Source organism: Panthera pardus, unplaced genomic scaffold (assembly GCF_024362965.1).
Source record: "Panthera pardus isolate Hobbes unplaced genomic scaffold, ASM2436296v1 HiC_scaffold_16, whole genome shotgun sequence".
In the NCBI taxonomy this organism is placed as follows: domain Eukaryota; kingdom Metazoa; phylum Chordata; class Mammalia; order Carnivora; family Felidae; genus Panthera; species Panthera pardus.
In genome coordinates, this window is record NW_026526721.1 from 109,475,851 (window position 1) to 109,490,660 (window position 14,810).

The window sequence follows — 14,810 nt, forward strand, 5'->3', positions numbered from 1 at the left end:
GAAAAAGATAATAGGAGAATCATAGTTAGGCTTAATCTGGTACTGTGGAAAATGAAAAATACATAAAAAGTAATACACATATATGAAAGAGAAACAGAATGAGGGGAATGTGTGCGTGTGTGTGTGTGTGTGTGTGCCTTTAGATGGGTGTGCATGTGTGTTTTATAAGAAAGTGATAGACAATATTTTTGAAAATTTGTCACTTTGAAAGATAAGTTATAAATATATACTGTATACAGTAAGTATTTATCTTAAGTCACATAATCAGATCTATAAGAATTAATGCATTACTTTATTTCCTTTAAATCAACTTCTACCCTAACCTGGTTTCTCCATTCTGAGAAGTTGTTGAGGAATGCGGTATCAATCCTGATTGTGATTCTCTCCGCTCTCCAGGATTACCCAGGAATCCCGAGGCTCATACAGTGTTGAGAAAATGAAGGCAGGGTCTTGACTCTCTAGTACATTGTGGTTGCTGCTGATATCCTCATGACCCAAGCACTCTTGGGAGTGTCTGGTGTATAATAGGAGAGATTTGCACACATACCAGAATTACCTGAAATGTGTTGTTGTTTTCCATTCCCCACCAGAGTGGTGCAATGTGTATGATAGGGTGACTGCTTGCCTACCTTGTCTGGCTCTCTGGGTAGAACTGAGTCCATTTAGTCCTAATAATTATCTACACCAATGGCTAGAGGGTTCTTAACTTGCAGCATTCTAGTCCATGGACTCTTGAAATTCAGCAATTTTGTTTTTCCATGCTATGGGTTGAACAAAACTCATCTATGGGCTTGCCATTTGCCCTAGGGAACAGGATGTAGATCTTCCAGACTCTCTCCCCTTCTGAGCTACTCCTCCAAAATCCACACCCCCCAGCATGGACACATGGGACACCAGACTGACACTTCAAAGGGACTCCAGAGGAACTAGCACACCATATCTGCTGAGTGTAGACTTTCACAAAATATTACCTTCAAGTAGCTTTTGCTCCCAGATCTATAAATATCCCCATGGGGTCTGGCTCAGGTTTCAGGATAGGTAAGAACTATAACATGGACTCTGTTTACTCCTGAAGCAGAATAAAAATTGAGCATAAACAAATAAATACAAAGATATAAGTCATTAGGTATAGTTCCTTACTGCGTCCCTTGTATCTGACAGATGCACACCCAATCTCTGGGGTCTTGGCAATCCCTGAAAAGGGAAATGTCCACCAGGTTGGAGGGAGACTCACTGCCCTTTATATTTCCAGCCACATCAACACCCTGAAATAACCTAGTCCTATAAAAGTCCATACTTCAGCTTCTCCAAGAAGCCATGTGAACCAGATAAAAAAAATCTGGAGTCCAGGCCTTGAAATTGTTGCTTTGCCAGCATGGGGACTTTCTCTTCTTATCTGAATTTCTCATTTAAGTCTGTTTAGGGACTTTTTTTGTGGGCAGGCCTGGCGGTGGCCACCACACTGAGGGAAAGATATTAAAAAAAGAGCCTATCTACCTTCTTGGAAAAGGGGAAGGGAAAATACGGAAAGAAAAAAACACACACATTCATACAGTAATAACTTCTGCCAAACATATATAAGTATATTTTACTATGTAGGAGAGCAAATTAAAGTATGTATGTGGAAATGTTCTGATAAATGGACAGTTGCCCTCGGATATATTTGATTTCTGTTTTTCAAATTATAGTTTCCAAATATCCTGAGCAAGGTTTATGACAAAGACATAACTTCTATTTAGACAGTTGGATTTATAGTAGTTTATTTTAATCATCTATTTTAAGAATTCATTTCTGCCATAATGAATAAGATAATGTCTTATTCGGAGCCTGAGTTTTGCTCACTGAAAGAAAAATATTGTCAAAAACCAAAATTAACTGGAATTATATGCTAGGATATTGGCTACAATAATTGCTCAGTCTATACTGCATGTTTTCTTTGAAAACAGCAAAGTGTGATTGATGAGATTTCTGTAGCACCTTTACTCTGGAGCATTTAGGGAAATAATAGAGATCAGTTGCCAAGCTCAAATAATTATCTATAGACTAAGCAATTATGTCTAATCTTCTTTTATAATTAATACACTTCATTTATGATATAGCAACACAGTCCTTAATATGAAATTATGCTAATGTACTCACCAGTCTCAGTAAGGCATGAGCTATGAGCTTTTCCTCAGATGGCATGGAAATAGCTTTATTTTGAGAAGTTCATGTTTCTCCACAGCTTCTCTTGTGACTAATTTCATATATCTTTGAGTTAGCTGTTGGTCACAATGTTGTCCCTGAAAGTCTATTTAAAAAGGGATCAGAACACATCAGTCTGTTGAACTAACTGGAAGTTAATTTTTTCCCCTGATGTACATTTTTTGAAGGGCAGAGTATAAAGAATGAAAAAAGCACTATATAAAAAGATAATGATTGATAATCTTTTATATATGATGGAATACACAAACTTACAGATTTAGTAATTACAACAAATTCCAATCATACTTTGATATAACACGGTGTAACTGCAGAAGTCTAAAAATAAAGAGAAGATTTTTAAAACAGAACCACAGATGGCTCAAAGAAATGACAATTATTCTAATAGCAAACTTCTCAACAATAGTAACAGATTCAAAAAATGGTGGAACGATTTATTTAAACTTCAGAGAAAATAAATGTTCATCTAGAATTTTAACCTTTGCTAAATTAAAACAAATAATGTTTTTTATTTATTTCTGAGAGAGAGAGAGACAGAATGTGAGTGGGGGAGAGGTAGAGAGGGAGACACAGAATCCGAAGCAGGCTCTGAGCTGTCAGCACAGAGCCCTATGCAGGGTTTGAACTCATGAACCATGAGATCATGACTTGAGCTAAAGTTGGACACTCAACCAACTGAGCCACCCAGGCGCCCCATAACCTTTGCTAAATTTTAAAGAATTAATAGAAAATAAAGACACTTTCAGACATAAAAAAAACTTGAAAACAATTGCAACCATTAGGTACTAAAGGAAGATTTAGAAGATGTGCTTGAGAGTACAGTATTCCTTTTTGTGTGTGGGGAGGGGTGTTGATGGAAATGTTCTAAAGTTGATTGTAGTGACAATTGCACAACTGAACATTCCGAAACCATTGTCTTACACACTATATTGTGTACAAATGGGTAAATTATATTGTATGTGTAGAGGGTTGTGTAGAGTGTCTCCCAAATTCATGTCTACCTGGAACCTCCGGAGATGGCCTTATTTGGGAATAGGGTCTTTGTAGATGTAATTAAAGATTTCAAGATGAAATCATTCTGAATTTAAGGTGAGCCCCAAATTCTATGACCAGTATCTTAATAAAAAGAGGACGAGACAACAGACACACAGAGAGAAGACCATGAGGCAGATAAGTTACATTGCCACAAGCCAAGGAACACTGGAAGCCATCAGAAGCTGGAAGAAGCAAGCAAAGATTCTCCTCTTCTGCCTTTGAAGGCAGTGTGGCCCTGCCAACACTTTGATTTCAGACTTCTGGCCTCTGTAGCTATAGAGAGAATACATTTCTATCATTTTAAGCCACTACATTTGTGGTAATTTGTTAGAGCAGCCCCGGGAAACTAATCCTGTAAGCTGATATATATGATTTTCTTGAAGAAGAAAGTAAATTGTTCTAGAAAGAATTCTGAGATGCGGAAGGACTGATGAGCAAGGAACTTGGGAAATATGTGAGTGCATCTGGAAAAAATAATTTTATGGCATCAATATTAATACTTGATTTTGGTAGTTAAATTAAGATAGAACATAAATATTCAGCAAAATTAACATGTAAGATGAGAGGAATGTGATAAGAGTTCAATGTGAAATATTTGTGTTTGGGAGGAGGTTTTAAATATTGAAAAAAAGTTTAGATGTTAAAATAAGTTTGCATGTTAAAAATTTTAAGTTAACAATTAAATGAATAGAAAAGCATATATACTTTTGAAAACTAAAAAATGGAATTAAAAAATTGAAACTTACCAAAAAAGAAGAGGTTAAATTATCCATTAGAAGACAGAGATCGTCAGGTCAATTTAAAAAAAAAAGTAAAAATCTAGTATATGCTGTCTCCAAGAGGAAGCTCAAAAGCCAAAAGACACAAAAAGTGCAAAATGAGGGATGCCTGGGTAGCTCAGTGGGTTAAATGTCTGACTCTCGATTTCAGCTCAGGTCATGATCTCGTGGTTCTTGACATCTGGCCCTATGTTGGGCACTGTGCTGACAGCACAGAGCCTGCTTGGGATTCTCTCTCTCCCTCTTTCTGCCCCTCCCTGCATTTGCTCTCTCTCTAAATAAATAAATAAACTTTAAAAAAAGTTCAAAATGAAAATACAGAAGCAGTTATAAGGTGATTAACTATTTTGGTTTGTACCAATCTCTTTGCTTTTGTGTATGTTTGAAACTGTTAATAGTAAAAATTCAAGTCAAAGAAAAAAGGGTATCATTGGAGAAATGACAGATATTTAAAATATAGTGAAGAAACTCCTGTGAACAAATCTATGCCAATGAATAAAAAAATTACAGACAATTTACTAGAAAACAAAATATAACTTGGCAAAACTCCATCAGGAATAATAATAAAAAACCCTTAGTACTCACATAACTATTAAAAATTGAAGCAGTAATTAAAAATATCCTCACAAAGAGTGGACACTAACGCTTTTACTAGTGAATTCTATCAAGCCTTTATGGAAGAGTTAATTGTAATGCAATTTAAAACTTTCTTTAATGCAATTTAATTTTTTTTTTTAACATTTATTTATTTTTGAGACAGAGAGAGACAGAGCATGAACGGGGGAGGGGCAGAGAGAGAGGGAGACACAGAATCGGAAGCAGGCTCCAGGCTCTGAGCCATCAGCCCAGAGCCTGACGCGGGGCTCGAACTCACCGCGAGATCGTGACCTGAGCCGAAGTCGGACGCTCAACTGACTGAGCCACCCAGGCGCCCCTCTTTAATGCAATTTAAATGCAATTTAAGCCTTTTCTAGAGAATATGAAAAGAGTAAACACTTCTCAACTCATTTTATGAGGCTTGTAAAACCAAGCTAGGATATTAAATAATGAAAGAAAATTATAGAACAATCTTATTCCAGAACACATGTTCCAAAACTCCTAAACAAACTCCAGTAAACAAAATCCAGCAAAGTGAAAAGCGTAGTGTGAAAATACAAAAACATGTTCAAGTTGGATATATCTTTTAAAATATCATGTACTACTAACTGGGCTCCTGTAGTTTTTAATCTGTTGCAGGAGCTCCTCAGGACCTCAGACCTTTCCTGATTTCTCTCTCTGCATCTTGGCTAGTGGTCTCTCTGCTTGAATCAGGCTTTGTTTTCAGTTTCTACCAGGATTTGGCAAAAGCCCCCAGAGCAGAGAATAGCCAGTGACCATGGTCAACATTTCACATAGGAAAGACTGTTCTATCTTTGGACTTTTAGTTCATTCAATCCTAATTATTTCTACAGTTCTTCATTTTCATTGTTTTTTGGTACTCGGCTTAATATATTACAATTTACCCGTTTACTGTGTATGGACACTTGAGTTATTTTCAGTATTTGACTATTATGAATAATGTTAGTATAAACACCTGGCACATGTCTCTCAAAGTGCATGTAGGGGACACACCTAAGAATCGAATTGCTGAGTGACGGGATATGTGTATGCTCAACTTGGATAATGTCAAATGATTTTTCCAATTGTTGGTCAATTTATGTTCCCACTGATGGAGTGTTAGAACTTTCATTGTTTTTATTCTAGCCATTCTGATAAATACGTAGTGAGAACTTATGTTTTTAATTTGCATTTCTGATTACTAATGGGATTGAGAAACTTCATTCTATTTAATGGCTGTTTGGATGTCCATTTTTAAAAAATTAATTTAAGGAGGGCGCTTGTTGGGATGAGCACTGGGTATTATATTTGACTGATGAATCACTGGGTTCTACTCATGAAACCAGTACCACACTGTATGTTAGCTAACTTGTATTTAAATAAATTAATTAAAAATTTTAATTTAATTTAACATTTATTTATTTTAAAATTTTTGTTCAAGTCTCCTGTCTGTTTTTCTACTGTGGCCATCTCTCTTTCATATTGATTTGCAGAAGTTTTTAATGTATTCTGAATCTGAGCCCTTGGTTACAATTATATATTTCTATCATTCTATGACTTGAATTTTTGCTCTTTAATGGTGTTTTTTTAATTAACAGAAGTTCTTCATTTTAATGTAGTCCAGTTTATCAATTTCATTCTTTTTAGTTATTCCTCTTATTTAATTTTGACGGGGTCAACCAAAATAATGTTAAATAGAAGCAGTGAAGGGCGCCTGGGTGGCTCAGTCGGTTAAGCGTCCGACTTCTGCTCAAGTCATGATCTTGCGGTCCGTGAGTTCGAGCCCCACGTCGGGCTCTGTGCTGACAGCTCAGAGCCTGGAGCCTGTTTCAGATTCTGTGTCTCCCTCTCTCTCTGACCCTCCCCCGTTCATGCTATGTCTCTCCCTGTCTCAAAAATAAATAAACGTTAAAAAAAAATTAAAAAAAAAAGAAGCAGTGACAGCAAATATCTTGGTGTTGTTCTCAATCTCAAAAGGAAAGTGTACTTTGAGTTCTACATGTAAGGAGCTTAGAAGTCACCACTCTGTCCTAACAACAAGTAAAAAGCTGAACAAAATGAAAAATTGACAACTGTTCTTAGATCTGAAAGAAAAGTGAAGCCTCAAGGCAAACGACTCTCCCCCCAAATCAGAGAGACCAACAAAGGGATACAGAGAATCACAACATACCAGAACAGAAATCTCTATGGGAACCAGTGCTGTGGAAGGGAAATCTGAACTACAATTGATGAATTGCTGGTGGCTAGGTGAGGGCAAATCTGAGAGTCAAAAACTCCAGGGGACTCAGTCCTCGTTGAGGGGCATGCTTTTGTGGTTGTCTCCAGGAGCTCACACAAGGTTTTCACAGTAAATGTCAGAGAAACATTTCCTGTTGTTTCTAACAGAGGGAGGGAAAAAGAACCATTTTGGAATATGACTGAGTAAGTAGCGTGTTCTTCACAAGGCCTGTTCTCCATTATGTACAGTATTTTCTGTATGTGATTAAAGATATCACCTTCTATCTTTACTTTGCAAAGGCTTTCTTAAAAATTATGATTGGGTTTTGAAGTATATCAAAGGGTTTCTTTCTATCTTTTTTTTTTTTTGGTAATGATTGAGATATTTGTATGGTTTTTGATTTGTAGTTTTATTTATTTATTTTGAAAGAGAATGAGTACAAGTAGGGGAGGGGCAATGAGAGAGGGAAAGAGAAAATCCCACGCAGGCTCTGCATTGTCAGCACAAAGCCTGATGTGGGGCTTGATCTCACGACTATGAGATCATGACCTGAGCCGAAACCAAGAGTCAGATGCTTAACCGACTGAGCCACCCATGCACCCCTAACCTGTAGTTTTAAAGAAAGGCTTTGCAACTCAAATTTCTTGGTTAATAGCATTTTTCTTCAGCTCTTTGAAGAGGTCACCCCAATGTCTTTTGGCTTTCATGGCTTTTGAAAAGTCAGCTCATAATCCTTTTCTTAGAATTCTTCTATTTAAGAGGTCAGTTTTCTGTGGTTGCTTTAAAAATAAATTTCCTCTTTATCTTTGACTTTCAGCAATTTGTGTGGGAGTGCATTTCTTTGTGTTTTCTTGCTTGGGTTTAAGTTTCTTAGATATGTAAATTAAATCCTTTTATCAGATTTTTTTTAGTTTTCAACCATTATTTTTTCAAACATTTTTTCTTATGTTTACAGCTACTCATGTGTTAGACTGCTTTTCATTGTTTCAGAAGGTTTTGTGGTTCTTTTTACTTTTCCTTCAGTCTTTTTGTTTTTCTTCCCAGTTTTCAGATTGGGTAATTTCTTTTTCTCTTTCTTTCTTTCTTTTTTGTTATTTTTCAATTCTTTTTATTATTTATTATTTTTACTATATTGTCAAATTGGCTAACATACAGCGTGTAAAGTGTACTCTTGGTTTTTGGAGCAGATTCTTGTGGTTCATCGCTTACATACAACACCCAGTGCTCATCCCAACAAGTGCCCTCCTTAATGCCCATCACCCATTTTCCCCTCTCTTCCATACCCCCCATCAACCCTCAGGTTGTTCTCTGTATTTGAGTCTCTTATGGTTTGCCTTTCTCCCTCTCTGTTTGTAACTATTTTTTTTCCCCTTCTCTTCCCCCATGGTCTTCTGTTAAGTTTCTCAAGATCCATATATGAGTGAAAACATGATATCAGATTGGGTAACTTCAGTCGCAGTCTTTAAGGTCTCCTTGTTTTTCTGCCATCTCCAGTCTAACTGTAGTGCCCAGGCTAGGGATTTTATAACTTGAATATTTATATTCTTCAGATTTAGAATTATCATCTAAAAACTCATCTTTATTTTTGAATGAGATTGCCAGTTTATTTATTCACTGATACCATATTTTCTTTCAATTCTTTTAAAATATTTATAGACCCGATAACCCTCTCTGTGGTGAGCCCCATAAATTCTTTAGTACTTGGTTCACTGCCAAGTTTTTTAGGTATAAGGGAAGCCCACAGAGGGCTAGATTTAAAAAGCAGGACAAAAACCTAAAAACAGGGTAGAAAAAGCAAGGGAAGCCTCTAAGGATACAAGTCATTTACTGCTGGTTTTTTTACCTTGGGGTCTGTATTCTGACCTTTAGGTTTTCTGGAACGTGATTTTTCCCACAGTTTGGAATGTTTTTAAGAAGAGTGTCAAATTCACATATCCAGCTCAGCTTTTTTCCAGAATAGATTTCTCTCTGCTTTCTATCTTCTTTGTAGTGTCCCCTGGCATCCTGTAACATATAGTTTAGTTATCAGTCACAACTTAGGGCAGTTTATGTTCTGAATTTGGCTCTGTTGTTTTCATGCTGTGAATTCAAAATTCTTAGCTCTTCCAGTACAGGTGATTTCTTAGTGATTTTTAAGTAGTTTTATATAAAAATTTTCCCATTTTCCCCCTATTTTATGATTGTTACCTGTTGCAGGTTTATGGGATCACTCTTTCTTCCATCATTACTGGAAGTTGATCTTGAATTAACTTTGAATACTCTCAGTTTTTTTTATTACCTGAAAATATATTGACTTCACTTAATTTTTAAAGAATGATATTGTTGTGTATAAAACTCTACATTGGCAGTTATTTTTCTTTCAGTGTGTTAACACAGAGTTTTTACTGTTTAAGCTTCTGTTGTTGCTCTTGGAGAATCAGCTGTTACTTTAAATTACAAACACTGTTTCCCTCTCATTTGATACAGTGCCTATTGCTGTAGTCTCTTCCATCACTTTTCGTAGCAAGTATTACTGTCTAAACTACTGTATATTTTTCATTAAAAGAAAGTTTTAATAGATGGATCCCTCTCACTTAAAATGTAAGGTCCATGGAAGCAGGAATTTTTCTACTATGTTCACTGTTCTACCCTCAACACAAAAAGTAGAGTCTGTCACATAATAAACACTCGGTAAATATTTGTTGAGGAGATGATAGAGAAACCTTGTCCATGTTCTTGAGAGAGGCTAGTCATAAGTTCAGCTCTGCTTAAGGAATGCTTTTCTTGGCACAAAAACTCAGTGGAATAGAATAGAGATCAGTGGAATAGAATAGAGAACCCAGAAATGGACCCACAAACGTATAGCCAGCTAATCTTTGACAAAGCGGGAAAGAATATCCAATGGAATAAAGACAGTCTCTTCAGCAAGTGGTACTGGGAAAACTGGACAGTGACATACATAAAAATGAACTTGGACCACTTTCTTACACCATACACAAAAGTAAACTCAAAATGGATGAAAGACCTAAATGTAAGACAGGAAACCATCAAAATCCTTGAGGAGAAAGCAGGCAAAAACCTCTTTGACCTTGGCCATAGCAACTTCTTACTCAACACATATCTGGAGGCAAGGGAAACAAAAGCAAAAACGAACTACTGGGACCTCATCAAAATAAAAAGCTTCCGCACAGTGAAGGAAACAATCAGCAAAACTAAAAAGTAGTCGATGGAGTGGGAGGAGAAATTTGCAAGTGACGTGTCAGTTAGTATCCAAAATCTATACAGAATTTACCCAACTCAACACCCAAAAAAACACATAATCCAGTGAAGAAATGGGCAAAAGACATGAATAGACACTTCTCCAAAGAAGGCATCCAGATGGCCAACCGACACATGAAAAGACGCTCCACATCACTCATCATCAGGGAAATACAAATCAAAACCTCAATGAGATACCACTTCACACCTGTCAGAATGGCTAACATTAACAACTCAGGTAACAACAGGTGTTGGCAAGGACCAGAGAAAGAGGATCTCTTTTGCACTGGTGGTGGGAATGCAAGCTGGTGCAGCTGCTCTGGAAAACAATATGGAGGTTCCTTAAAAAATTAAAAATAGAATTACCCTATGACCCAGCAATTACACTACTAGGTATTTACCAGGGGATACAGGTATGCTGTTTCGAAGGGGCACGTGCACCCCAATGTTTATAGCAGCACTATCAACAATAGCCAAAGTATGGAAAGAGCCCAAATGTCCATTGATGGATGAATGGATACAGAAGATGTGGTGTGTATATTTGTGTGTGTGTGTGTGTGTGTATACATACATACATACATATATATATATATATATATATATATATATATATATTCAATGGAGTATTACTTGGCAATCAAAAAGAATGAAATCTTGCCATTTGCAACTATGTGGATGGAACTAGAAGGTATTATGCTAAGCGAAATTAGAGAAAGACAAATATATGAAATCACTCCTATCAGGCCTTTAAGATACAAAACAGATGAGCATAAGGAAAGCAAGAATAATATAAAAACAGGGAGGGGGACAAAACATAAGAGACTCCTAAATATGGAGAACAAATAGTTCCTGGAGGGGTTGTGGGGGGGGGTGGGCTAAATGGGTAAGGGATACCAAGGAATCTACTCCTGGAATCATTGTTGCACTATATGCTAACTAACTTGGATGTAAATTAAAAAATAAATAAATAAAAATACAAAAAAAGGAATGCTTTTCTAAGTTCCTTAAGGAACATAAGTCAAGACTGATTGTGTAATGTTTTTAATAAGATTCAAGTACAAAGGGAAAAAGCACTGATCTGTTGCAGCTGGTGAATATAATACTAGTAACTAAAAAACAGTAAAGCAAAAATTTTAGAAGTTTATCTTATTAAAGAATTACCTGAGGATGCTTAATAAAACAAAGGTTCCTGGTCAGTCCCTTTCTATAGAATTGTAAGTCAGCAAGGATGATGTGATACTCAGTGAGGTGCATTTTACGCTGCCATTTCAAACTTGGAGAAACCTTGGCCTAAAGAATAATTTGTTCCTTGGATGAAGCATTGCAATGAGTAGTTAGTAGCTGAGTATGGAAAACATTTTCCGTCCTGACCAGAGCATATCCTCCTACAGCATCCACTTTCTAACCTCCATAATAATTTACTGGAATTTTCAGAAAAAGCCTAACTTCTTCATGCTTTAATTTTCTTCTCTGTGAATTAATTATGGACTCACATTTACTATTTCATATTTACAGAGTGCTGGAAGTAATATTCCTGGAGCAGAATCGAATACATTAAAATATCTGATAATAAATAGAGATTCCACTGGAGAGGAGCTTATGGGATCATGCTTCATTCTCTTAGATTTGCAGTATTAATATGCTCACCATCTGTGTTCAATCAATATTTATTTCTTTTCATATTTGAATGTAGTCCCAACTTGGAGACAGAGGGCTAAGAAATGCATTCTAAAATTGATCAGAGAGAAAATTAGCTACCTAACCTCATGACTATTTTCTGTTGACCTGTTTACTTTAGTCTCCATTTCAGTAATCCACAAATTCTTGCTACTACCTGATACTTGAATATAAAGCATTAAATTGTTGATTACAAAGATTTTGTTTTTAGGGGTCAGGAAAGGGTCAGGACATCCTGGTCTGGATTTCATTCTTTTCTAGACTTCCTGTGTAACTTTAGGCTTTTCCATCTGCACTCAGGTTCCTAGTATAATAAAGGAGATATTTCAGTCCCTTTCTTTCATTGGTATGTAACTGCGTTTCTAATAGCAACTTCCCAGTAGAGGTGCAGGTGCTTATATTAAGAAAGGTCATTCTTACTACCTCTTGAATTTGGAATCATACCTTTAGGAGAATAAGCTTTACACTTTTCACTCAGCATACCCTCTTGTTTAAATTTTTAAAAGGTGGAAGTCTTTCCCCAAAGCTGTTGTAAGATTTCTTCCAATCTATTGAATTGAGGCATCTACTTTTTGAGGATCTGTAAGGATGGGTGTTACAGTTTTTAGTCATACAGTAGTTTTCCCATGTACCCCTCCCAACTTTATATAACGGACCCCTTCACCATTTGCTTGATATTAGCAGGTAGGAATGAGACCCAGTCTTGTTTAATTGGAGCACCCATTCCCTTGGCTACACAGATTTGTTCAGAAGGTAATTCGTGACATCAAACAACCAATCAGACTCATTGGTCTATTTCTATTGGAACAAGGGTAGAAAATTGTTTCTTGCCTCTTTGGTCCCCTTGCTTGAAGGATATGAAGTTTAGACCACTGGAAACTGTCCTGCTTATAATATTATGGCGTCTGACAACTATAGAGAATGAGGCCCACACTCAGGTGGAAGCAGAGTTTTTACCTGTGAGAAAGGATCTTGATGATCTGGTCCTGGATATATTTATGCCTGCTGGGGCTGCCCCTTCCCTTCCTAGTTATGTAAGTCAATATTTTTTTTTTCCTTTTGTTACCTTAAGCTAGTTGAATTTGGTTTCCGTTACTTGTAACTGAAAATGTCCAGACTAAAATGAACGACAACAACAACAAACAGAAATGGAGATTTTTAAGAAATGCAGCAATTTAGTAATCCCTTGAAATATGTAAATGAGTTTTTTGTATGTACTACATGTTTAGACATTTTCTTTTATAAGTTGGTTTTCTGTCAGGATTCCATTACGCCTCATTTAGCTGACAATTAATTGCTCTATCTTGATTAGAGATATAGGGACCTCTCATAATAATATGTTAAGGCAGATACCAGAAAAACAGCCTTCCCAAAGTCTTTCCTAACCTGGGTACACTGTCACCTTAAGCTTAGCAAGCCAAAAATCATTATGGAGATGGATATGTCTCTTTCTTAAGGGGAGAGTTCCAGAGTAGCTGAATAGGTTTATTCTTTTGGGGCAGCACCATAATTCCTAGCTCTAGTTTCTAATACTTTAGGGGCAATTTTGCATTTGCCATTGGAGATATTATGTCAGTGCTTACTAGTGAGATGAATTAAAGATAAAGTTACCTTGTCTTACACTCTGGGACACTTTTAAAAGTAAAAGGAGCTTCTGTTAATAATTAGACCTAGGACAACAAATGCACACTGGGGACATTTTGAGAAAAGAGAGATACAGAGTCATGATAGGCAAAGATGATTGGCTCTTTCTCGAGAGTAGTAATTTTTAAACTGGTTCCACATTGGATTTGTCTGGGAAAATTAAAAACAAACAAAAAACGTAAGCCAGGTCTTTCCACCCAGGGATTTTGTTTGAATTGTCTATGGTGGGATCTGGAATTCCACTTAAAAAAAAATTCCTCTGGTGATTCCTTTGCGTTAGCCAGATCTGAGAACCATAACACCTTAGCCTGAGTTTAACTCTTTTAGTTTTAGTATACACGTATGTAAACCTGACACTCAAAAGGTCAGGACCTGGTCTCCCTTCTTTCATTAGCTAAGTTGGTGATCTTGGGCAAGTGATTTTCTGGTTTTCAGTGGCTTTATCTGTAGAAAAGGGGGCTTAGGGGGCGCCTGGGTGGCGCAGTTGGTTAAGCGTCCGACTTCAGCCAGGTCACGATCTCGCGGTCCGTGAGTTCGAGCCCCGTGTCGGGCTCTGGGCTGATGGCTCAGAGCCTGGAGCCTGTTTCCGATTCTGTGTCTCCCTCTCTCTGCCCCTCCCCCGTTCATGCTCTGTCTGTCTCTCTCTGTCCCAAAAATAAATAAAAAAAAAAAAAAAAAAAAAAAGAAAAGGGGGCTTAGAATAGAAAAACTCTTAAGATCTATTGAACTCCTATTCCACAATCCTGATCCTGTTGAAGACTTCTTCTTTCAAGGGAGTAAAAACTCTTGAAATCAGAACCTACTTCCTTCAGTCTTGGATCATGACAGAACATTACTCAGAGGAAGGATAAATCAAGTTCATGTTTTAGAAGCCAAGGATTTGTGGTATAAATGAAGTGATAGAACATACCCACATATTTCTTCCAGTGCTATTTGACAGTGCTTAGCTGTTTTTATGCCAGCTGAGAGGATGTAAGGCGTGCAACCCTCAGAGAGATTATGTAATCTCTGCAATCTAATCCAGTATAATATCCAGCAACCGAAATGTTGAAGGACAGGATTACTTTTCCCAGAAAGAATTTTTATGGTTTTATATAACGAGGCACTGCATCGGGTGTGTCTTGTTAATGACCTAATTCAGTGTGTTCTTATGTCTATAAATGGAAACAAACTAAGGGATACACAATTTGTCTAAAATAGAAGGCCTAGTTCAAGGTGTGAAATGTAATTTGTTAAGTCATTTTACAACTCAGTTTCTCATGCCCTTTAAGAACAAGATCCTTTAAGGCTTTATACAAGCATCGAATTACTTTGAGAAATATAACCCTGTTAAAATCTTCTCACCTCTGTGTGTCTGCTCCTTTTTGCCCTGTCTGGGTTAATGTATCAGGCAGGACACACTATATCTGCCCTTTTCTACA